Source organism: Hyla sarda, chromosome 8, assembly GCF_029499605.1.
Source record: "Hyla sarda isolate aHylSar1 chromosome 8, aHylSar1.hap1, whole genome shotgun sequence".
Classification (NCBI taxonomy): domain Eukaryota; kingdom Metazoa; phylum Chordata; class Amphibia; order Anura; family Hylidae; genus Hyla; species Hyla sarda.
In genome coordinates, this window is record NC_079196.1 from 37,786,536 (window position 1) to 37,812,473 (window position 25,938).

Sequence of the window (25,938 nt, forward strand, 5' to 3'; positions counted from 1 at the left end):
CAATTTTCATGACATTTTTGAAAATTGCTGCTCTCCTTTGAAGCCCTCTAATTTTTTCAAAAAGCAAAAATATGTCCATTTTATGATGCCAACATCATGTTGTTTGTGAATAAAAATAAAATTTATTTGGAATAGTAGAGAGCTTCAAAGTAGAGAGCTTCAAAGTTAGAAAAATTCAAAATTTAAAAAATGTTCATGAAATTTGGGGATTTTTCACCAAAAAAGGATGCAAGTAACGCCGAAAATGTTGCACCAAAATAAAGTAGAATATGTCACGAAAAAAACAATCTCAGAATCAGAATATTCGGTGAAAGCATTCTCGAGTTATTAATTTGTAAAGCGACGGTGGTCAGAATTGCAAAAAAAGGGGTTAAACGGTACGGAAATATAAAAGTATCTAGCCATGGGTATAATTTTAAGCGTATTGACCCACAGAATAAAGAACACGTCATTTTTACCTTAAAGTGTATAGTGTGAAAACAAAACCCTCCAAAATGTACATGTACATTTTGTGGTAAAATGAGAGGTTTCATTACAAATTACAATTGGTCAGGCAAAAAACAAGCCCTTATATGCGTCTGTAGAGGGAAATATAAAGGAGTTATGGATTTTAGAAGGCAGAGAGGAAAAAATTAAAATGCAAAAATAAAATTGGCCTGGTCCTTAAGGTTAAAATGGGCTTTGTCCTTAAGGGGTTAAAATGTAATATGGCATACAAGGTAAATAAAAAATACCAAATTGCTGCTTTAGCTGACATTAGATCATAAAAAAATGTAATACAAAGGGAAATAAAAAAAAAGTCCCATCTATGCCAACATGATACCGATAAAAACTAGAACAAAAGCTCACACAGCTAAAAAGTGATAGGGGTCAGATTAGAGTGATTTAAGGCATTTTTTTAAAAGTTCCTAATTATTTTAAAGTGGTAAAACATAACACTACAAACAACTTGCCAGCTTTGCATACAACCCCCCTCCCAAATTAGCAAAAATTTTTATAAAATTATATATATATTTATATATATATATATATATATATATATATATATATATATATATATATATAAAATTTTATTTTATTTATTTATTTTTTCCCAACTTCAACTTTGAATCTTGTGGAAAAATTAAGATTGTCATTACAAAGAACAATTTGTCCCAGGCTCTATAGCAACACAGTCCCAATAACTGCTGCTATAGCAAATACTGTGCCTGCTGCTGCCTCATGTGCTTCCATTACTATCCCTAAAGCATTGCTCAAAAGCCCCAAATAATATACTTCAGATATGACAATGCCTGGGGATGGGGATACAGGTCACACAGGAGAGTAACTGTGGACCCCAGACCAGACTTCAAGATTTAAATGAATCTCCTATCTACAATAGATCCACAGGATAAGTGATAAGAATCTGATCGGTGTGGGTCTGACCACTAGTACCCAACCAATAACCATGAGGTCTCCTTGTCCCCCGTTCACTTGTACCTCCACTTCTCCATTTACTCTCTATAGGACTTCTGGGCAGTGAGCGATCAAGTGCACTGTCACTCCATTCACTTGGGGAACAAAGGACCTCCATTCAGTGGGTACCAGTGGTCAGATCCCCATTGATACGTTTCACCTATCTTATGGATATTCTTTGAATAGGGGATTAGTTTACATCTTGGGATAACCCCTCGTTTTACATCCCAGATAAGACCAAAAGAATCCACCTCTTCACACACTGCCTCCCATGGATCCCCTCTCTCTCTCTCACAGACTGCTGCTAAGGGTCTCTTTTCTCCCATATAATGTTTGCTGTGGCCCTTTCTCTCACAAATATCATACAATGTGACCCACTTTTTTATATATATGGCTTCCTATCCCCCTCTTTTTCCCATAAACTACTTCCTGTGACCCACTCTCTCCTACATACTGCTCTCTATGGCTTTCTCTTTCCCATATTCTGCATCCTGTAGCCACCAATGCTAAGACATACTGCTGCTCATGCCCCCCCCCCCCCATAGAGTAACCTAAATCTTCCTCACAGCCCCCCTCCCTCCACACTTTCCCATCACCTCTGGAAACATGCCAGCAATCCCCCAGCTGTTCGAGGGTTCCTTTGCGATGAAGGCTCTTGGCAATTTCCCAGTTTACACCCCTATAAGACCCTGTCCAAGATCCATACGCGGGGTGTCCTGGTCATGTGGTGACCACACAGGTGCTTGGAACAGCTTCAATAACTGTACTGTGAGGCCATGTTCACACGCCAGAATTTCCATGCAGAATTTCACATTGGAATTCCGCACAGAGATTCCGCATCAGTGGAGTCCCATGATTTAAATGATTCACATACCCGAATTTCCGGGCCAGAAACATCTGGCACAGAAATTCACATTCTGGTGTCCGCAGAAAGAATGAAATGTCTAATCTTTCTGCAGACTCCGCACGGAATGCATTGCCACCAATGAGACTGCGCATTCCCGAGCGGTCCGCAGTCTGTAGAAAAGAGATTTTCCGTGTGGACATTCTGACATGTAAACATAGCCTAACACATCCATTCAATGACCAGGAAAGGTTCTCAACTTCTGGACATAAACGATAAAGGCCTCTACTGAATTACAGCAAACAGATATTAAAAACCCATTACTTTTTTTTTTTTTAGGAATTCATATGCAAAGTACCGTATTTTTTGCCCTATAGGACGCACCGGCATATAAGACGCACCCAATTTTAAAGGTGCAAAATCTAGAAAAACTACAACTCCCAGCATTCCCGGACAGCCGTTGGCTGCAACATCTGGAGGTCCACAGGTTGAAGACCACTGGTATAGGAGATAATACTCACGTATCCCCGCCGCTCCGGACCCGTCACCGCTGCCCTTGATGTCGCTCCATCACTGTCCCGGCATCCCCGTGGTGTTCCCGACGCTCCGGACGTCTTCTTCCCCGAGATCCACGCTCTCCGTCGCCGTCATCACGTCGCTATGCACGCCGCTCCTATTGAATGACGGGACGGCGTGCGCGACGACTTGATGACCTCGAAGGAGAGCGCCGGCAATGCAGGGGATCCCGGCATGGAGCAGACACCGAGGAGGCAGGTAAGGTCCCTCCCGGTGTCCTGTAAGCTGTTCGGGACGCCACGATTTCACCGCAGCGGTCCCGAACAGCCCGACTGAGCAGCCGGGTTAGTGTCACTTTCACTTCAGACGCGGCGGTCAGCTTTGATCGCCGTGTCTGAAGGGTTAATACAGGGCATCACCGCGATTGGTGATGTCCTGTATTAGCTGCGGGTACCGGCCGTTGATGGCCACAGTGACCATCGCGATAGGTGTGTATTCGCTGTATACGACGCACCAACTTTCCCCTCCCCAAAAAATTTTGGGGAAGAAAATGTGCGTCTTATACAGTGAAAAATACGGTATATTAGAAAATTGTTAACATTTTCACTATGCAATAAAAAAAACCTCAAATAAACATGTTCTATTTCAGAAATCAAATAAACATCTTCTATTTTGTGAGTATTCTAAACCCTTCTCATTGTTGAATCTTTAGTCCTTCCATTGTTTATAGAGCTGTGCATCCCACATGAAGGGAAGACTTAATATCAGGAATCCAAAGCTCTTGTAGATTGTTTTATTCTCCGGCATGACACACTTACAAGGAGAAGATCAGTTAAACTCTTTACTACAAGCCCGAGACTGTAAGAACAGAAGATTGTTCAAGATTAGGCTGCGTGAACCAGATGAAAAGGATAAGTAACAATGGGGGGAAAAAAAAAGATAAAATCCCTCTGAGATGCGAGAGAAAATGTACAGTGCCAACAACTACTTAAGATCTGCCAGACTCTTTATCTTCGTATAGAGCGCCGTCTACGCTAAGATTCCGTGATGACTATAATTAAACACGTGGCCCCTTAAGTAAATGTATAGTTAGTATAATAAGTTCACTGTTCATAGAATTCACCCTAAGTTTCACGCATCCAATTACCCGGTGCTGGAATTACATATTTTATCATTTTTTACGTAAAAAATCCAGAAGGTGGTTTTACATAGTTAATTCTTTTGTTGCAGAACATAAAAATTACATCTCTTCTAGCAGGTAAAGTGTGCAGATTATGAAATCTGCTTTAACAAATCGGTAAGGGCTCGTTCACATGACAATTGTGCCCTACACTTCACATACACTTCAGCAGCTAGTCATAATAGGATACCCACGCATACATGTATGTATACATAGGGCAAAAACTTGCTGTGAATTAGCTCTAAGAAACCATTTTTCTTTTTTGTGGAATTTTTAATTCCTCTTGGTTGGTGGTTTCTATTATTTCCTACTTCTTAGAACTTAGTCACTAATAGATCTTATTTTTTCAGATAAATATTATTATTATTATTTTTTTCTTATATAGTGCTGAACAGGCTATTATTAGAGAAAAATGTAGAGGCTCTTGTGTATGCCTTGTGCTTACCTGATGTAGCTGTTGTGGCAGGCATGGGTTTGGGTCCATGCTGGTTTGCAGTGAAAGGTTTGGTTGAAGGGTTTTACCATGAAGATAAATAAGTATAAACGGATGCATTATGTGGAATTAAACATATTTGCAAATACAAGTAATTATCAGAAATCAATGGCCCTACCAGTATAGACTCAAGCATATACAGCTGCTACACTGCATAAAGCTCCTTACATTCTTATATATGAGGGAGTCTGGCTTTTTGGCTGCAAATTCACTGGCCAGGAGGAGGTAAATATACATTATGTATGGATATAGCCTGTAACACTAAATTTACTTAGCCGAAGGGGAGGGGTGAAAAATATTTTTAATCATTTATTTTTATTTTAATAAATCACAGTTTTCATTATTGAGATTAGAGATGAGTGAATTTTAAAAAAAAAATGTATTCGGCCAATTCGGCAAATTTTTGGAGGTGCATCAGTATCAGGAGACCATATAGTGGCTGAATGACACAGCGTGGAGGTGGCAACAGACTTACGAGACCATAGGGTCTCACAATTGAAAAGGTTAAAGATATTTTTTAACATTTAAATTGAAGATTTCAAATAGCTCAACATAAAAAGTTTTATTTAATGTGCCAGCAGCATGAGGAGACCACATGGCGGTACCGTGACACAGCCTGGAGGTGGCAGAAGCATGAGGAGACCATATAGTGGCTGAATGACACAGCCTGGAGTTAGCAGCAGCAAGAGCACACCATTTAGTGGCTGAATGATACAGCCTGGAGTTGGCGGCAGCATGGGGAGACCACATAGTGGCTAAATGACAGCCTGCAGTTGGCGGCAGCATGAGGAGAAAATATAGGGGCTGAATGACACAGCCTGGAGGTGGTGGAAGCATGAGGAGACCATATAGTGGCAGAATGAGACAGCCTGGAGGTGGCATCAGCATAAGGAGAACATATGGGGGCAGTATAAGACAGCTTGGAGGTGGAATGAGCAGCATCAGGAGTCTTGAAAGTGACCCGGTGACATAGTGGGGCGGTGGGTGGCAATACCAGTACCCGGTGACAAAGGTGGGTGAAAAAAGGAGAACTTGGCATCAAATGAGTGACATCAGGCGGATGGCAGGATCAGAATAGTAGTTGAGGCAGGTAGACAGAAGAAAAAGGTCTCTTTTGTAAAAGCGTTAGTGTGCACAAGTAAGCATTGAGGATATGCATTATGTAAAACTTAACTTTTAATAATATTCTTAGGATAAAATATATGTACCCAAAATATTTTTGAAATCAAACAAAAGGAAAGGTGTGCAAAAAACACCATATACCACCTACACCACCAAGTATTGATGTGATGCAAAGACCTCTAAAAGGTGGAAGGGAACAATGTATGGTCCATTGTAACCAGTGGGGGTAAAAACTTCTCCTGTAAGGCCCTACACGTGCATAATTAATTCCCTTCTTGGCAAGTGTTACTCTCCCTAAAAAGGGCGGCCCCTCACAGGAACCTCTCCCTATCTCCACCTGCAAACACTGCCATTTCCCAGGGTTTTTAGGTGGAAACAGGGAGAGGTTCCTGTTTGGGGATGCCCTTTTTAACACAAGTAACACTTTCCTCAAAAGGTGAAAGGGAACACCATATTGTCCATTGTAGCAGGTGGGGGTAAACAATTGAACACCAATGTGACTGGGAGGTGAATCACTGCTGTGAAAATGCTTTTCTGTGCAACACACACTGCTGTCTGTCTCTCTCAATCTCTCTGTAACAGAACGTTGATGTGACTGGCCGCAAGATGGCTGCCGATTATATAGGGCTGTGACATCATAGGGGTGGCTGGCTGCTGATAGGCTGTATGTTGCATGTGATTCAGGGTCATCCCGCCGACAATTGTTCCCGCCTTCCCAGGATTCCTCACATGTGAAGCCGCCATTTTAGATGCCCAGCCCCTGGAGCCTGGACCACACTAAATGGAGTTTAATGAAGAGATTTTGGTGATCGAATCGCGTCGATATTCACATTCGTTACAAATCAAATATCTTCTGAAATTCATAACGAATTTGGATTTGTCATATTCGATTCGCTCATCCCTAATTAATATTTTATTTACACATGTATGTAGCAGAATTTACTTTAAAGGAAAACACTTTTATGGACAATCCTGAAAATAGGCCAACAATTTGTGATATGAGACCCTTACAATCAGAAATAAATAGTTGTGGTGCTCCATATGTTTGTGCTGCTGCTGTGCATGAATTTAAGTTAGATGGAACGGATAAAAAGACCATTTCCGTACAGAAGTTTAAAAACATTTTAAATGATAATTAATAATAGACAATCATAATAATTAATTATAATAAATAGACATTGTTTTGAGAGCCTCCTGCTCTTTTTGTCAGGTCCTGATGAAGCGAGCAGAAGACTCTCGAAATATGTCAATCTTCTCATTCGTCGGTTTTCTCCCCAGCAGCATCCATCTTTCTCCAATCCCTTTGGATCATTGTCCTCAAGCTCTGATAACTCAACCGGTCCTAATCTGGACTGCGGGTTCGTTACACTCTTAGGGCTAATTAGTGGGGGTCTTAGGGGTCAGTCTTTTACCAGTCACACCCTATAACCCCAGATACCAGCTGGGCCCCTTCATTTTTATTACTAAGTTTCCAATTCATAAAGACAAATATATTTTTTGATGTAATTGTTTGTTGCTTACATGGAGCTGATCTACAGAAAGACAGACTATGTATGACGAGCTCTCTCGGATGCCTTAGGGAGTAACAATCCATCTCATTTCCCCCACAGGCTTTCAATATCATAAATGGCATTCAAAAATCAGTAAACATGTGTCTTGTAATAATGTATTAGTGGACTGTATGCATATGTTACAGGATAATGCTACAATTTACAGCCAATAAACATATTACATTGGATAGAACTCCCCCACCCCCACCCAGCCCCGGCCGTACTGTAATAGTTCACACATGATGAATGTGAACGGTTTGGAGAATAAACCTAATGAGCCTGGAACTAAAAAGTACAATGAACTATTTGCTTTATTGGGTATTGGGGATAACAAATTAATACATGTGAATTTTTTTTTTAGTTAAATTAGTAAACTTTATACTATCTGGTGAAATTTGAAGAATAAATGAAAACTGTCTAGAGCCGGATTCACGCAGCAGAAAAAACAGTGGAATTTTTCATTTTACAAGGTAATTTTTGTCTGGATTTGGTGAAAAGTGGCCACAAAACCTCTGTCTCTATCTTACCAACCTTTTCTCCTTTCTCTGCTCTCATCTCCCCCCTTATCATTGTTGTCTTATCCCTCTTTCTCTTTGTCTCAGGGACAAGTTATCATTTGGTCCCAGAGCAAAATGTGATGTCACAGTATAGAGATAATATACAGTGATGTCACAGTACAGGGATAATACACACAGTGATGTCACAGTACAGAGATAATATAAAGTGATGTCACAGTACAGGGATAATATACACAGTGATGTCACAGTACAGGCATAATACACACAGTGATGTCACAGTACAGGGATAATACACAGTGATGTCACGGTACAGGGATAATACACACAGTGATGTCACAGTACAGAGATAATATAAAGTGATGTCACAGTACAGGGATAATATACACAGTGATGTCACAGTACAGGCATAATACACACAGTGATGTCACAGTACAGGGATAATACACAGTGATGTCACGGTACAGGGATAATACACACAGTGATGTCACAGTACAGGGATAATACACAGTGATGTCACATTACAGGCATAATACACACAGTGATGTCACAGTACAGGGATAATACACAGTGATGTCACAGTACAGGGATAATACACTGTGATGTCACAGTACAGGCATAATACACACAGCGACGTCAGAGTACAGGGGTAATGCACAGTGATGTCACAGTACAGGGAAAATACACACAGTGATGTCACAGTACAGAGATAATATAAAGTGATGTCACAGTACAGGGATAATACACAGTGATGTCACAGTACAGGGATAATTCACTGTGATGTCACAGTACAGGCATAATACACACAGTGATGTCAAAGTACAGGGATAATACACACAATGATGTCACAGTACAGGGGTAATACGCAGTGATGTCACGGTACAGGGATAATACACACAGTGATGTCAGAGTACAGGGATAATACACAGTGATGTCACAGTACAGGGATAATACACACAATGATGTCACAGTACAGGGGTAATACGCAGTGATGTCACAGTACAGGGAAAATACACACAGTGATGTCACAGGACAGAGATAATATAAAGTGATGTCACAGTACAGAGGTAATAAGCAGTGATGTCACAGTACAGGCATAATACACACAGTGATGTCACAGTACAGGGATAATACACAGTGATGTCACAGTACAGGGATAATACACTGTGATGTCAGAGTACAGGCATAATACACACAGTGATGTCACAGTACAGGGATAATACACACAATGATGTCACAGTACAGGGGTAATACGCAGTGATGTCACGGTACAGGGATAATACACACAATGATGTCACAGTACAGGGATAATACACAGTGATGTCACAGTACAGGGATAACACACACACAATGATGTCACAGTACAGGGATAATACGCAGTGATGTCACGGTACAGGGATAATACACACAATGATGTCACAGTACAGGGCTTATTGATACAGTGATATCACAGTACCGGTACAGTGAACACAGTGGGTTAATGTGCACAGCAAAACACAATATAGGATTAAATTACACATAAAATAGGTCACTGTGACATCACAGTAGAAATAAAAAATTTATAATGTTGTCATATACAGGTATCATGCAAAAAGTAATGCAACAAAGAAGGGATGATGTCCAGAGCAGGGCAACCATGGGGTTGTAAATGAAACTTAGAATTGGGCCGAATTTACTTTTCCATGCCCTTTTCGATTGTCTGTAGCCATCATTGTGTCACAGAGGGAAAAGGGTTCCACAAATATAATATTTTTTTTTTTTGCTATGATTTTATTTATGCCCTGTAACATTTTCTTTAGACTTTTTTTTTATTAAGTTTTATTCTTTTATACCAATTAAGAGATTTTTAGTAAACAACTTTAGTTTAAACTTGTAAGACACATTGGCCCTCATTTATTAAAGTCCAACCGACTCTTTTTCTCTGTTCTAGCACCTAAATTTTAGTCGCACAACCGACACTTTAGAAAACACTCGGAGAGTTTTTTTTTTCACTCTGAAATGGGCGTGTTTTATGCAAAAATGGGAGTTTTACCGACAAAAAACAAAAAATACTCGGAATAGTTCCAAAATCACTCGAGAAAAAGTGTGAGTTTGCCTCACACAATAACCGACAGCCAAGAGGCCGAGTGAAATTCCAAAAATGGAGCGATTTCTAACAAGGGACTGTTTGCCACTGTGTTTTTTGTGAAAGTAACTTGTTTTATAACCTGAAAACATTTTGTAAAGTTCAACACTTTTATGAATAAAATATTGAATGCTTTTGTGATAGTTAATGTTTAATTTTTTTTTCTTTTTAACACATTTGCAATATTAGGTTTAAATCAATTTAACACCCAAGCTGATCAACAAGGAGAATTGTTGTAATGTTTGAGAAATAATAACACATGAAGACTTTTGATTCATGGAAACATTTTTAAACAAACAAGTCTAAACCATTTTGACTCACACAACTCATTTCTTTAGCTCGGAGTTTGCGCGACACAATTGACTAGTGCGACACAAAAAAACAAATGTGCGACAGAATAGTAGTAAATAAGCCTGAAAAAAAAAAAAAAGACAAGTGATATTGAAATCACTCCAGAATAAACCCTCCACTCTTAGTAAATCAGGGCCATTGTGATCTGTCCCTATAGCACTGTCTGCTTCTAGGACAACACTGGGATGGGAATTTACTAAACAATGTATGCCAGTTAAGTCGTGTAAAAAGAGAGTTTTTGCGCAAACATTATTTTGCTAAATTTTTTGCCACTTTTTCACTTTTTGGGGTAGGAGCTTAGTAAGAGGGGATGTGAACAGATTTACTATAATTTATGCCAGAAATTGTTGTAAATAGTACCTCAAATCTATGCCAGCTTTTCTCCTATTACACCTTGTGAAAATAAAATATTTGGGGTAACACCAGCAATTTAGTGCAAAAAAATCAAATTTTTCATTTTCAAGTCCAACTTTAATGAAAGTTCGTCAAACACCTGTGGGAAGTTACCGGTTATTTTACCCCTTGTTACGTTCCTTGAGAGGTGTAGTTTCCCAAATGGTGTGCCATGTGATTATTTTTTTTTGCTGTTCTGGCACTATGAGGGCTTCATTTAGGAAGTGGCATGCCCCCCAAAAACCATGTCAAAAAAATTCTCAATTTCCAAAAGCCCATTGTCGCTCTTTCCCTTCTGAGCCCTATAGTTCGCCAGCAGAGCACTTTACGTCCAAATATTAGGTATTTCCATACTCGGTAGAAATTGGGCTACAAATTTTGTGGTGCTTTTTCTCCTTTTAACACTTTGGGGCTACAAGACCTTAGTGCAATAAAAGGAGATTTAGAATTTTCGCCTACACTTTGCAGCTATTCCTGTGAAACACCTAAAGGGTAAACAAACTTTCTGAATGTCACTTTAAATACTTTGATGGGTGCAGTTTTCATAATGGGGTCATTTTTGGGGGATTTCTAACGGTTTCTAAACTGTATGTTAGTATATCCTGCCTAGTTTGTATTTAGATATCTGTTCTGGTTATTGTATTCCCGTATGTTCCTGACCTTTTCCCCAACTATGTTTTGTTGACCTTGACGCCATTGCACTTTAGCGCTATGAAGGGACCGGCTCCAAGTTGTCAATCCGCCATTTAGGGCGGATGGGCAAGTGTAGGCAGGGAAAGTGTTTCTAGCGACAGCTTAGGGCCACTTCATGACAAATTTATTTTATATTGCATGTAAAAACGTAATACAATACAGTGAAAGCAGAGATGATGCGTTTCGGGTACCACTTGCACCCTTAGTCACACATAAATCTCTATTTAGGACCAGAATTCGTAGGGGTCATGTGAGTGCTGGAACCTCCCTCACTCACATTAAGCCTTTACAAAAGATGAAAACACATAAGATATGCAAAAATTTAAAAGATAGAAAATGCAGTGACAGTACAGAGTACTTTTGTTATGACGTAAATGTTTATAGGTTTGTATCTCGTATTACAAAAGTGTTACGTACTGTCACTGTATTTATCACCTAAGGGGCACTTAAAGGGGTACTCCGGTGGAATTATTATTTTATTTTTTTTAAATCAACTGGTGTCAGAAAGTTAAACAGATTTGTAAATTACTTCTATTCAACAATCTAATTTCATCTTATCAGCTGCTGAATGCTTCAGAGAAAGGTTTTTTTATTTTTGAATTTCTTTTTTGTCTGACCATAGTGCTCTCTGCTGACACCTCTGTCCATGTTAGGAACTGTCCAGAGTAGGAGTAGTTTGCTATGGGTATTTGCTCCTGCTCTGGACAGTTCCTGACACAGACAGTGGAGAGCACTGTGGTCAGACTGAGAACTACACAACTTCCTCTCGAGCATACAGCAGCTGATAAGTACTGGAAGGATTAAGATTTTTAAATAGAAGTAATTAACAAATCTATTTAACTTCCTGGCACCAGTTGATAAAAAAAACAAAAAACTTTAATGTGAGTTAAATGGCTGGAATAAGAGCCATGGTGAAAAGGTTCCTCTAAGCTTATGTTCACACAGATGAATATTTGCTAAATATCCTGTCAGACTTTCCGCAAACAGTGGGCACCGGCACAACATGCTGGCAATAGGACCGATCGGAAATGCAGCGCCTCCTTAGAAAGCAATGAATTTCTTAGAGGATTCCGTAACAATAATTGACATGACAATTCTTTCTGCGAAGGCCATAATCGGAATTTCTGTGGCAGATGCTTCCACCATGTGCACTTGAAAACAATGGAACTCTGCTGCAATGGACTTTCCGAGCAAAACAAATTCCTCTCAGAAATTCTTAATTGTGAACATGGCCTAAGAATGGGAGCTGTTAGTAACGGCTCCATCTTAGAGAAGGAGCAGACAATGAACCGCTCGTCAAAAGATGACACTGTAGATCACTGATCTCCATACCATGGACCTCCAGCTGTTGCAAAACTACAACTCCCAGCAAGCCCTGGAGGTCCACAGTTTGGAGACCTAGGGAGGGGGGAAATTTATCAAAACCTGTGCAGAGGAATAGTGGTGCAGTTGTCCATAGCAACCAATCAGATCACTTATTTCATTTTCAGAGGACACTTTAAAAATGAAAGACGTTCTGATTGGTTGCTATGGGCAACTGCACCACTTTCTCTGCACAGGTTTATATAAATCTCCCCCCCCCCCCTAGACAATCTTGGGACAATCTTCAGACAGCTGTGGCACTGTTTTTGGATGAAAGCTGTGGATGGGACCGATCCTAGGGTAATGGACATCTGGATGCACGATCATTTTTTGGCGTGCCGTGAGTGGGCGTGGCTATCTTTTTAAAGAGTACCTATTATCAACTAAACTTTCCCTAATCCCCCTCCCCATCTGTCCCTGTCTCTAACTCTATCTATTCTAGCGTTTATTTTACTTAAAAACCACATAAAATACCTTTTTATGTTCATCTTCGGTAGCTCAGAGGAGCGTCTGAGAAGGGAGGAAGTGGGCTTCATCTGAAGCCTTGCCGGGCCTCATCCGCCCTTTTTTCTGTATGTTGCGCTCCCTCTTGGGAGCGCGCGTACAGGCAGAGTGCAGGGCAGGAACGGTGTGAGGTGGATTTTTAAAACCCATGCAAAAGTCGAACTGCGGTCCGACTTTTGCATGGGTTTGAAAAATCCACCTCACACCGGCTCTCCTTGTCAGCGGGAGGAGCCTGAGACGCCGCTGGCCAGCAGAGTCAGGAGCGCGCCTGGCAGGGAATGCTCGCACAGCACTCGCTCCCCCCTGTCTGCTTGACAGGCGGGAGCTGCGCTGAGTGTCAGATTTTGGACTCCAGGCCGACATGAGTCCGAAATGACCAAAAAAATTGACTCCTAGGGAGACCCCTAGTGGCCAAAAGTTTAAACACAAAAAAAACGTAGAAGAATATTTTTTTTTTAATAGAACCCTATTAGTAAATTGTGTTATATATAATAAACTATCAAATATATTTTTAAAAATTTTATGAGGGGTACTCTTTAACTGATTAACTCCTTCCGCTGTGTACACTGTCATGGACTTCCCTTTGATATCAGAACTTGTTAACTCCTCCCTTGCCTGCTCAGCATCCAAGCTAATAACAGCACTCCTTTGCAGTTCATAAGCGCCTCTTCTTACTCTGCTCCACTTGCGCCTAGGTGCGCCCCACTGCCCGCACCCTCCCGGGATCAGCTCTGTTTGTGGACTCCAGGCCAGTCTTTTTAATTCACCACCCTGCTCCCTGTATACCATATAACAAATATGATATTTTCTGCATCAGAAATGAGCTATGAATTGCATTGCAGGATAATACGACACCATTAGATTGCGGTCCTTGCCACAATGCAAACATTTCCTGGCTATCCGCGGCTAATTATAATGAAATACGCAGCATCGAAATTCATTGGAGCAATCAAAGACAGGAAATACATTTTTTTTTATTTTATTATTTTGCGCCCAAATTAAAGCTACTCGACTCGTCCACTCTACGCGGAGTAATTCTCTAATTGAATCATATCGAAAGTGGATATGAAGGAGCCTGGGAATGTCGCTCGGTGCGGTCGGGGATTTTGATTGCTTCCTGATTCTCTGGCAATACTTAACAAAAAGAAAGAAAAACAAGTTGATATCCAGCACAATAAAATGATGGGCTACCAAATGTCAGCACGGGGAGTCATGTTAACCTTTCAACAGTTAGGAGATAGAGTTGTAAAACTCGTGTTGCCTAATGACAAATAAATCTATCATTCCCGGCTCATTTGCATTTCCCCCATTGACGAATCCTAGCATTGTTCTGCTATGGTAGGGTGGTGGATCCATTATTTTTTCCATTCTGTTTTTTTTTTTTTTTTTTATGTCTTCTTTGCTTGCGCTCTCTTATTATTGACCGAGGAGATATTTCTTGGCCCAAAAAATATTGCTTTCCGTAAAATACAGTTAAGTTTGCATGTAGAAACTTCTAAACACCAGGTAAAGAGAGAATGAGAGAGGTAGAGAGATGTACTGTATTTATATGGTAAATGCCAGGACTTGGGACCTTAAAGGAATTCTGCACCAACACTGCCCTCTTTTGGAGGCTCGGAGCATAGATCGGTAAAAAAAAAAAGATTCGGAATGCCGAGATGATGTTATTATGTGGGAATATTTTGTGTTTAGGTGCATTTGGTAATGAAGCAGAATTCGCAAAATAAATTATAATATGAAAAGGTTCAGTTATGGTGGTGAATAGTAGAGCAATAGTCTGCAGATTAGTGCAGACTCCAGGGCCAAGACCTGCCAGCTTCTGTTAGAAGATAAAGGGAGCGAAGAGTGAAGAGTTTTCTGTAGGATCCAAAAATATACCCGAGGTCTACAAACTGTGTACCTAGAGCTGTTGCAAAACTACAATTCCCAGCATGCCCGGACAGCCAAATTAATAATTTGTATTTATTTTATAAAAAAAATATTTTTTTTAAATGTTTTTAAAATGTTAACATTTTTTCTTTTTTTCCATTTTTTGTTCAAAAACTTTTTTTTATTTATTTATTTTTTGTTATTTATTATTGTTATTTATTGTTTATTTATTTTTATATTTTTTATTTATTTTTAGAAATGACTCCAAATGCCATAATAATAAACAAAGTCATACTGACTCTGCTGATCCCCTACTGTTCCCGTTCAGACCCTGATCCACCTCTTGTCTCTGTACTTTCTGGTTCCACTTGATGAAGTGTCTACGTAGGGATCAGTAAGGTGAGTATGATTTACTATTTTGCAACATTCTGAACCATTAAAAAAGAAATGTAAGCGACTGGACAACCCCTGTGAAGAACAGTAGAGCATGTTTCAGGGGCAGAACCACATTCATAATTGTGTAAAACCCAAATCACCAAAACATGACTATTGTCATATACAAGTGCATTTTGTTTGCTTCTTTTTGCACCCCAAAAATGAATGGATAAGGGACTATGATTGGTTCATTAAAGGGGTACTCTGGTCGAAAACTTTTTTTTTTTTAAATGAACTGGTGCCAGAAAGTAAAACAGATTTGTAAATTACTTCTATTAAAAAATCTTTATGCTCCCAGCACTTATTAGCAGCTGTATGCTACAGAGGACATTCTTTGCTGTCCAGAGTAGCATCGGTTTCCTATGAGGATTTTCTCCTGCTCTGGACAGTTCCTGATACGGGCATCAGGTGTCAGCAGAGAGCACTGTGGACAAGACAAAAAAGAAATTCACCTCAACCCTGCTCTGGCATCACCCCCCTATCTCGGGGGACCTGAGGATAGAGCTCATACTCTCCAACCCGACTTGAAAGCCCCCTCTTCTCCAACTATCTGATGTACCACTGCTGGATGTGGGGGGATGCCCTGGATCGGCCCGGGTCGCCTGGTAAGTCCTACCTCCTAAGTTCTAGGTTCTCACCTGCCTTCTCCTCTTACTTACCTCTCTTTCTCTTCCCCCCCCCCCCCTCCTATTCTCCTTCTACTTTTACTGCCACACCTTCTCTCATCGCACCACGTCTGTCCCATCTATGTTCAGAATGTTGCGTTGTTTCGCACAATAGCGTACTGCTCCCCCACAGTAACGATCACGCTACCCCCCTTTACACCCACCCACATAGCTATGTGCCTGTAGACGTCTACCTGCAGCATCATGTGGGCTCTGTGTACTCGTAGACATTCTACTTCCTCACCCATCTAGTACCCCCTATACCACTCTCCTCGTGATCGAGGCTTACTTGTCGTATACTGTTGACATGCTTCTGTATTGCAATGGTTTTATGTTCTTTGCCATGACTGTTCTAGTGTGGGAGCGCCTGACGCTCGTGTGTTTTTAGCATACAGCTGCTATTAAGTACTAGAAGGAGAAAGTTTTTTAATAGAAGTAATTTACAAATCGGTTTAACTTTCTAGCACCCGTTGATTAAAAAAAAAAAAAAAAAAAGATGTTTTCCACTGGAGTACCCCTTTAAATACCCTCACATGTTTCCTACAGTCAAGAGCATGGCTATAAGGGGTGCAGAGGTTGCCCATCTCTCCCTGACATGTCATAGACACCATTTTACCAGATTTTAAATTAGGGCTTTTGACGTGTCAAAAGTAAAGATGTGTCGGGGTCTCATCATACAGTCTGTCTGATTACAGGAGAAGAGCTCCATTATAGTTTATGGAATCCACCTTCTGTATTGAGTCCCAGGGATTGAAGGCCATTGGTGCTCACTTCATTCAGCTATATCTAAGAATGGAGGAAGTCTCAGAACTGAGACCACGACCAATCTTAACTTTTGACTTTTGCAAAGTTTCAATAATTTAAGGGAATTTGTCAGTTGTTTTTGCAGCAAAGAGCTGTAAACAGCTATAATAGGGTATAAATGCAAACTGTACCTTAAAGGGGTACTCCCGTGGAAAACTTTTTTTTTAAATCAACTGGTGCCAGAAAGTTAAACAGATTTGTAAATCACTTCTATTAAAAAATCTTAATCCTTCCAGTACTTTTTAGGAGCTGTATACTTTAAAGAGAAATCCAAAAAGAAATGCATTTCCTGTGATGTCATGACCACAGTGCTCTCTGCTGACCTCTGCTGTCCATTTTAGGAACTGCCCTAAGTAGTCATTGCTCCCCAAGCTGTAAGCACGCCTATTCATTCCCTGATCACACCTACTTAGGCGCGATCAGCTGTGATTGACAGCGATGTCACTGCTCTTCTCATTGAAGAGGACCTGGACCTGCATGAGATTACAGTCAGCAGAGCGGAGATGTTGGTTGTGCCCGGGCTGCCCGTGATTACAGACCAGGGCATGGTGACTACGTCAGAATGCTGCACACTCCAATAGTTAGTTCCCCCTAATAAGCATACGGTGCAGGAGAATTCTAAAACTATTATTTTTCAGGAGGACCGGCAGGAGGACATACAGGCACAGTAGGAAACATTATTGATGTAGAAGGAGTTGCTGGTAGTTATATAGGGTTAAAGCTGGTGACAAGTTCTGCCTCTGTCTGCAGTCGATTTGTCTTACTTAGCAGCCCCTACACTCTGCTCATAGAGATAAGTAGAGTCTGTCAGCTGCTTATCCCCTCTACCTATGACAATAAAACCTCACAATCTATCCACAGATTTCTTCTAGAGAGCACCTTGGGGAGTTCGGGCATTGGAGCGCTATGCAAGGAAAATGCAACCCCAAGTAATGAATCTTAGTAAAAGCTACATAGTTACGGCCACGTATTATTTCTTAAGGACCGAGCCTATTTTGGCATTAATTACCACAGAATATTTATTTATTTTATTTTGTGTCACCATATTATGTATAGATTTACTTTTAGATGATGGAAAAACAACAATTCTATTATAGTTTTTTACCCCCACATTTTACTCTTTTAATGTGGCAGCATAAATACATTATAATAATAGTACAATTATATAGTTCTTCATATTTTAAAAAATACCGTATTTTTCGCCGTATAAGATGCACTTTTTCTTTGCCAAAACTGGGGGGGGGGGGGGGGAAGTTGGTGCGTCTTATACGGCAAATAAACATTAAAACCGGCGTCCCCTGAGGCCATCAACGGCCGGGACCCGCGGCTAATACAGGACATCACCGATCGCGGTGATGCCCTGTTTTAACCCTTCTGACGCGGCGATTAAAGCTGACCGCTGCGTCTGAAGTCAAAGTGACACTAACCCGGCTGCTCAGTCGGGCTGTTTGGGACCGCCGCGGTGAAATCGCAGCGTCCCGAACAGCTTACAGGACGCTGGGAGGGACCTTACCTGCCTCCTCTGTGTCGGCTCCGTGCCGGGATCCCCTGCATGGCCGGCGCTCTCCTTCGTCGTCATCATGTCGTCGTGCACACCGTCCCGTCATCCAATAGGAGTGGCGTGCGTAGCGGCATGCTTAACGACGTGATGGCGGCGACGGAGAGCAAGGATATCGGGCAGCAGAGATGTTCCCGGAGCGATGGGGACACCCCGGTGATGCGGCGAAATCGGTGGAGGACGACATCCAGGGCAGCGGTGATGAGCGGTGATGGGTCCGGAGCGGCGGGGACACGTGAGTACTACCTCCTATACCAGTGGTCTTCAACCTGTGGACCTCCAGATGTTGCAAAACTACAACTCCCAGCATGCCCGGACAGCCAACGGCTGTCCGGGCATGCTGGGAGTTGTAGTTTTGCAACATCTGAAGGTCCGCAGGTTGAAGATCACTGTCCTATACTTTACCTTATATTTGGTTCAGAATCTTTATTTTCTGGATTTTATGCTTTAAAATTGGGTGCGTCTTATATGCCGGAGCGTCTTATATGACAAAAAATACGGTAAATGAACTATTTCTGATCATATTCTGGGAGTCATGGGGGAGGATATCCAAAAACGTGCAAGTTCTAACTTTGCGCTAGATTTTTGGCAGTATATCAAGCTTTTTGAAAATCTACTGCATCTCACCCCGGTCTAAAGAACAAAGTTAGCAAAGTTAGCAAAGAACAAAGTTAGCAAATCTGCAAACTTTCATTAATTTACAGACTGCCATTGGCACCCTGCAACCCTACTTCCCTCTGTCTTACCACTTAAAAGCCACAGTCACTAATGTTCCCGCCATCTAAGGGGTACATTGGCAAAATTCAGGGCTTTCTCTCATTTTAGGTTTCTCTCACTATTAGCCATGGTTATTACAGCTTCTTTGCCCATATGTTTTATGTCACATACATGTACAAGGCAATTGCTGTAGCAATCTGTGGGGATCCCTTCAGTTGGACTCCCTGTCTATGTGATCAGCTATCATGCCTTGCTATGGGACTGCGTGAGAAGAATTGTGAAAAACAAAAAGGTGAAACCTCCTAGGTTATATATGTTCCTTGGGCATTTGTCCCTTTTGCCCTCTCTATAATTTTGCCCTAGTTAGATTTGTTTTTTGTTTTTTTGTCTTAAGCTCTATGTGAATTTACCGGTATACATCCTGATTATGTAACTCTGGGGCTGCAGAGATTATTAATGAGGTGTCCTGGTACCGTATTGCATCCAGTACCTAGTATAGAGGTCCCCAAAGACAGAGTAACTACGTTCAGGTAGGGTTCCTCAGGTGGGACAGCCCCTAGTCACCTCTCCTTAAGTTTAACTTGTATATTAATAAATGTATATATTAGTAATTCTATCTATATTATATAGGAATGTATAGTACTTACCATGTTCAGCGTCACAGAACCTTCGGTCATGTGACCAAGTAAGTAACCTCTATGGTATGTTGCAGGACCTAAGGAGGTCCTTGGGTCACGTGTTACCCAGCATTCTCTGTAATGGGGATTGACATCCATTTGGACCAATTAGCTGTAGTCCAGCCCCTGCCCATATAAGGGAGCTGCATCCAATTATCGCTCTCTTGGGTTGCTGCTCTCGTGGATGCCGGACTAACAGGACGCTGTGCTACGCAACTTTCAACGACACGCTAGGCCTCAAAACCTACGGCCTCAGCAGAACCAAAAATCGTGAGTCTTATACTAATTCCTGCTAATACTAGCGTGACTACTGGACCGCAACTAATTCTCTAAATCCAGTGGAGCAGCGCAATAGTCTAGAGACTCTTAAAGCTAAAGTCCCAACCATTGTCAATCTCCAAAAGGAAGCTGTATTGATGAGAGACTGTTATGTTGATGAAGTGTAAAGAAAATCTTCAGTAAAGTTAAAGCTGTTACAGAAGCTTTCCAGTTGTGGACAATCCATTATTACTATCTACTAAAACTCAGTATCATCTACCTACCTATCGTTACTGGGAAGGGCGGGGGTAGGAAAAGCTTTATTGAGGAGCCCTGGCGTCACGAATAGCAAGGGTTAACAAGCACCCTTTATTACCTGCACAGCTACACTCCCCAAACCCTACACCCCCCAAGCTACCACATTAACCTTTATATACATCCTGCCGAGAATAGTTCATGCAGAGGGGAAAGAAAATGGGAAAACAGGGTTAGGATATGAGGATGAGATATAAGGACGGGAAGTGAGGACAGGGCATGAGGGCAGGATATGAGGACAGGACATGAGGGCAGGATATGAGGACAGGACATGAAGGCAGGATATGAGGGCAGGATATGAGGGCAGGAAATGAGGACAGGAAATGAGGTAAGGATATGAGCAGAAATATGAGAACGAGATATAAGGATGGCATATGAGTATGAGATATGAGGACGGACCAAGAGGACAGGTTATGAGGATGGGATATGAGGGCAGGATATGAGGACGGGATATAAGATTGGGATATGAGGGTGGAATACAAGCACAAGAGCATCCTTTTCTGTTGCTTTTGTTGCTTTTCCTTTCCCACAAGGTTTACGTAGGAAGACCAGACAACGCCAGGTACTCAGCTAGTTGTATAATAGGCTTGTTATTTTTGAAACCCCTAATCTATTTAACCCCTTAAGGACTCAGCCCATTTTGGCCTTAAGGACTCAGACAATTTAATTTTTACGTTTTCATTTTTTCCTTCTCGCCTTCTAAAAATCATAACTCTTTAATATTTTCATCCACAGACTAGGATGAGGGCTTGTTTTTTGCGCGACCAGTTGTCCTTTGTAATGACATCACTCATTATATCATAAAATGTATGGCGCAACCAAAAAGCACTATTTTTGTGGGGAAACTAAAACGAAAAACGCAATTTTGCTAATTTTGGAAGGTTTCGTTTTCACGCCGTACAATTTATGGTAAAAATGATATGTGTTCTTTATTCTGAGGGTCAATACGATTAAAATGATACCCATTATTACTTACTTTTATATTATTGTTGCGCTTAAAAAAAATCACAAACTTTTTAACCAAATTAGTACGTTTATAATCCCTTTATTTTGATGACCTCTAACTTTTTTATTTTTCCGTATAAGCGGCGGTATGGGGGCTCATTTTTTGCGCCATGATCTTTACTTTTTTTTATACCACATTTGCATATAAAAAACTTTTAATTAATTTTTTATAATTTTTTTTTTAATAAAATGTATTAAAAAAGTAGGAATTTTGGACTTTTTTTTTTCGTTTTTTACGCTTTTTGGGGGTAAAATAGGAAAAATTGGGGGAGGGGATTTTTCACTTTTTTTTTACTTTTAATTTTTTTTTACATTTTTTTACATTTTTTTTTACACTTGAATAGTCCCCATAGGGGACTATTCATAGCAATACCATGATTGCTAATACTGATCTGTTCTATGTATAGGACATAGAACAGATCAGTATTATCGGTGATCTTCTGCTCTGGTCTGCTCGATCACAGACCAGAGCAGGAGACGCCGGGAGCCGGACGGAGGAAGGAGAGGGGACCACCGTGCGGCGTTATGAATGATCGGATCCCCGCAGCAGCGCTGCGGGCGATCCCATCATTCATTCAAATCGCGCACTGCCGCAGATGCCTGGATCTGTATTGATCCCGGCACCTGAGGGGTTAATGGCGGACGCCCGCGACATCGCGGGCGTCGGCCATTGCCGGCGGGTCCCTGGCTGCGATCAGCAGCCGGGATCAGCCGCGCATGACACGGGCATCGCTCCGATGCCCGCGGTTATGCACAGGACGTAAATGTACGTCCTGGTGCGTTAAGTACCACCTCACCAGGACATACATTTACGTTCTGTGTCCTTAAGGGGTTAAGTATGTTCCTTCAAGGAAAACCTAGAGGCATGCAGAATTCAATTGAATGGCATCATGGGTTACAAATAAGCAGTGGAGAAATGGAAGATATAGTATGTAAATATACATATGGCTTTGCTTTTTTTCTGGAAATATCTTTAGTTCTATAAAGTTTTCAGAATGTCCATCGACTGCCCAAAGTACTTGTTATATAAAGGAGCCGGCATCTTAGGCTTTGCTGTCCTTTTGATTGGAGTCATTTTTATACAACAATGTCAGATGTGATTGATGTGGACACAATTGTCCCCGCAGTAATGTGTCTGGGACCTTATCTGCAATGTTTTCTGTCTAGATTTTGGTCAAAGCCAATGACCACAAAAGAATAAGCAAATTAAGGAAAGCGAAGTTACAAAGGTCAAATGACCACAACGCGATCAACATCCAAAGAGGCCACAAATCAAAGTCAATTACGTTTTCAAAATACGATTCCTACAAAGTTTTAGAATTCAAAAGTTATTCGATTATTTCATCATCTTTAACCCATTCCTGGCCAAAATCCCATGCATATGGTCACGACAGAAATTTATCATGTAACCACTGATAGGAAACTATGGAGGGGAATCCCATTAAGGCGTCTCATTAGAACACGCTCCATTATAAATGTACAGAAAGTTACCCAGAAGCCCTGTACACATTGCTGAATGGAACGTTTATTAGTATTGAGGGGAATTGTGACATTTATGAGGGAAACGAAAACTATTGTTAGAAAAGATTTATTGGTATCTGACAATTTAGAAAGCAGCAAAATACATACTGGTATACTAGACAATAAGGCTTATGTATGATTGTTTTTCAAACTGTAGACCACCAGATGTGGCAAAATTACAACTCCCAGCATGCCCTGACAGCCCTCACCCCATCAAAATCAATAAATACCTTCTATTAAGCAGAAAAAGTGACAACTGAAAGTCCAAATCATCCTGCAAAAAAAGTTAAGTAAGATGGAAAAATATAAAAAAAAAAATTCATAAAGGCCCAAAATTGGTTGTGCCCCTGAACCCTTACTGTGGAAGGGGGGGGGGGGGATCGGCTATATACTGTACATATTAGTTAAAAAGTACCTGTCACCAAGTGAAAAATTTGATGTATTCTTCCTTATGCAATTCTAAAACACTTTGCAAATCCCTTTCTATTAAGATTGTCAACCTATGTATTTTTAAAATTAATTTAAAAAAATGGCCTCTAGGTGTCGCTGTTCTTTTCCTTGCCGTAAGCCCAGCAGTGAGTTTGGTCTCCTCCCAGCCTGGCAGGAGACCAAACTCAGGAAGTGCCTGTGTCCCATAGCAAGAGCGGGAGTGAGTGCCGTGCCTGCCGTGTGCTGCGCTCCTTTACATGACCATGATACTAGCCTCCCTCCCTGTGAAGGAGAGCCTGCTGGCTGCATGTGCCGCCCGCAAAGAGAGGCCTGCAAAGATGAGAGGGCAGAAGTGGTCACCTAGCAGGCTTCAGTGACATTGTGCCTGCTGGGGAATGCCCACTTTCTCCTACTGGGAGCTCATACAATGTGAGCAAGGAGAAAGGTATGATACACAGCTTTTTAAAGCTCAGAAAAAAATTTAAGGGCGGGAGGGGTGTTAGGAGTAGTTAGGAAATATAATTTGAGCTAGTTTAAAAAAGATTGTTTTGTGACAGGTATTCTTTAACTCATAATAAGTTTACCCTTCTTTAGCAAAAGTTTGAATCATTTTCTCATAAAAAAAAAATGTAAACATGCTTGGTATTTGGTACAATATTCATGAACATGCACAGTGTAAGCATACAGGGGAAAAAATGCCAGAATTAAATTGGTCACATCACATTCCAAAAGAAATGTGATCAAAAAGTCCAATTTATTCCAAAATGGTACCAAAGAAACTACAGATTATTGCGCAAAAATTTGCTTCAAATAGATCTAAAGGCAAAAACAATAAAAAAAAAAGTTAAAGTGATCAAAACAGGGCAATTTTAATCACACTCTTTTGTTTGAAAAAGTAAAATTTATGTTCAAAAGTAGTAAAACATGACATAAATTATGCAAATTAGGCAGCGTTGTCATCGTACCATCCTGCAGCATAATGATAACATGTCAGTTAACCATCCAAGAAAAAAGTGTAACAAAGAAGCCTTCTCCCAAAAAATAAAAATTTCAATTTCGCTTACAATTATAATTTTATTTTTCCAGATTTTAAGTATATTTTGTGGGAAAATGAGTAATATTACAAAGCACAATTGGTCCCACATTAAAAAAAAATATATATAAAAAAAAAATAAAAAGCTCTCATATGGGTCTGGAAATTGAAAATTGAAAGAATCAAATTTTAAAGGTGAGAAGGAAAAAATGAAAAAGCAAAAATGAAAATTTGCTGAGTGAATTTTTTTTTAGAAATCTTAATCTTTCCAGTTCGTATCAGCTGCTGTATGCTCCAGAATAAGTTGTGTAGTTCTTTCCAGACCACAGTGCTCTCTACTGCCACCTCTGTTTGTGTCAGGAATTGTCCGGAGCAGTAGAGGTTCGCTATGGGCATGTGCTCCTGGACAAGGACAGAGGTGGCAGCAGAGAGCACTGTAGTCAGACTGGAAAGAACTACACAACTTTCTCTGGAGCATACAGCAGCTGATAAGAACTGGAAAAATAATTTTTTTCAATAGAAGTAATTTACAAATCTGTTTAACTTTCCGGCACCAGTTGATTTTCACTTATTTTTTCCTCCGGAGTACTCCTTTAAGGGGTTGTAACATCCAACGACATATCATGGAATTCAATGATGGATGAAATAATCTCTTTCCTTAGCCTTATTGTGCAGTCCTTTGGCTTAATACGCATTTTCCAGATCTGGTTATTAGGTACGAGGACTGTTTCCCGTCACGCTGACAGCAGATCTGAACTGGCATTGACGGATCTTCTGCCACCGGACGTGTCATACCAACAAAAGAAGGTTTTGTGTGTTCCCTGTCAGGACCTTAATCACTGTGTCACACACACGGCGAGCACTCGGATAGGGAATGTATTTAAGGCTTTCTATCATCCATGAGTATATTGTAAAGACATCTGTACCTTATGTCTAGATAGGAGATGCTGCGTACGCGTGCCTGACAATATGCGCTTAATCGGTTGTCACAATAACACTGCTGCTCTGCCGGGATGCTGCGTAGAGTACAACCTTCAAATACAGAGAACATGACAGGATTTAGGAAAGAAATGGCGAGTATGGGCTTTTTCACGAATCTCGTCGCACATCCGCAGAGATCCCACAGCAAAATCCTACCGTGTGACATGCTGTAGAGCAGTGTTTCCCAACCGGCATGCCTCCAGCTGTTGCAAAACTACAACTCCCAGCATGCCCGGACAGCCTTTGGCTGTCCAGGCATGCTGGGAGTTGTAGTTTCGCAACAGCTGAAGGCACGCCGGTTGTATAATTTGAAAACTCTGTGAGAGATTTATCAAAACCTGAGCAGAGGAAAAATTGCCCAGTTGCCCATAGTAACCAATCAGCTTGCTACTTTCATTTTGCAGAGGCCTTGTTAAAAATGAAAGAAGCGATCTGATTGGTTGCTATGGGCAACTAAGCAACTTTTCTTCTAGACAGGTTTTGATAAATCTCCCTCATATATGAGAATAGATTTAAATAACAAAGAAAAAAACATATTTGGAAAAAGTCTGCATACATCTACCGCACT

At 40.8% G+C, this 25,938-nt stretch overlaps 1 long non-coding RNA gene across 1 annotated transcript; it reads right to left on the reverse strand.

Annotated features, from left to right (window-relative positions):
- Positions 1-14,128: 14,128 nt before the first annotated feature.
- Positions 14,129-25,598, reverse strand: LOC130285255 (uncharacterized). The gene is made up of 3 exons (XR_008847315.1): positions 25,527-25,598; positions 25,316-25,421; positions 14,129-14,237 (listed from the first exon to the last, which is right to left on the reverse strand). It is a non-coding gene; the product is annotated as an uncharacterized LOC130285255 (long non-coding RNA).
- Between the last annotated feature and the right edge of the window lie 340 nt (positions 25,599-25,938).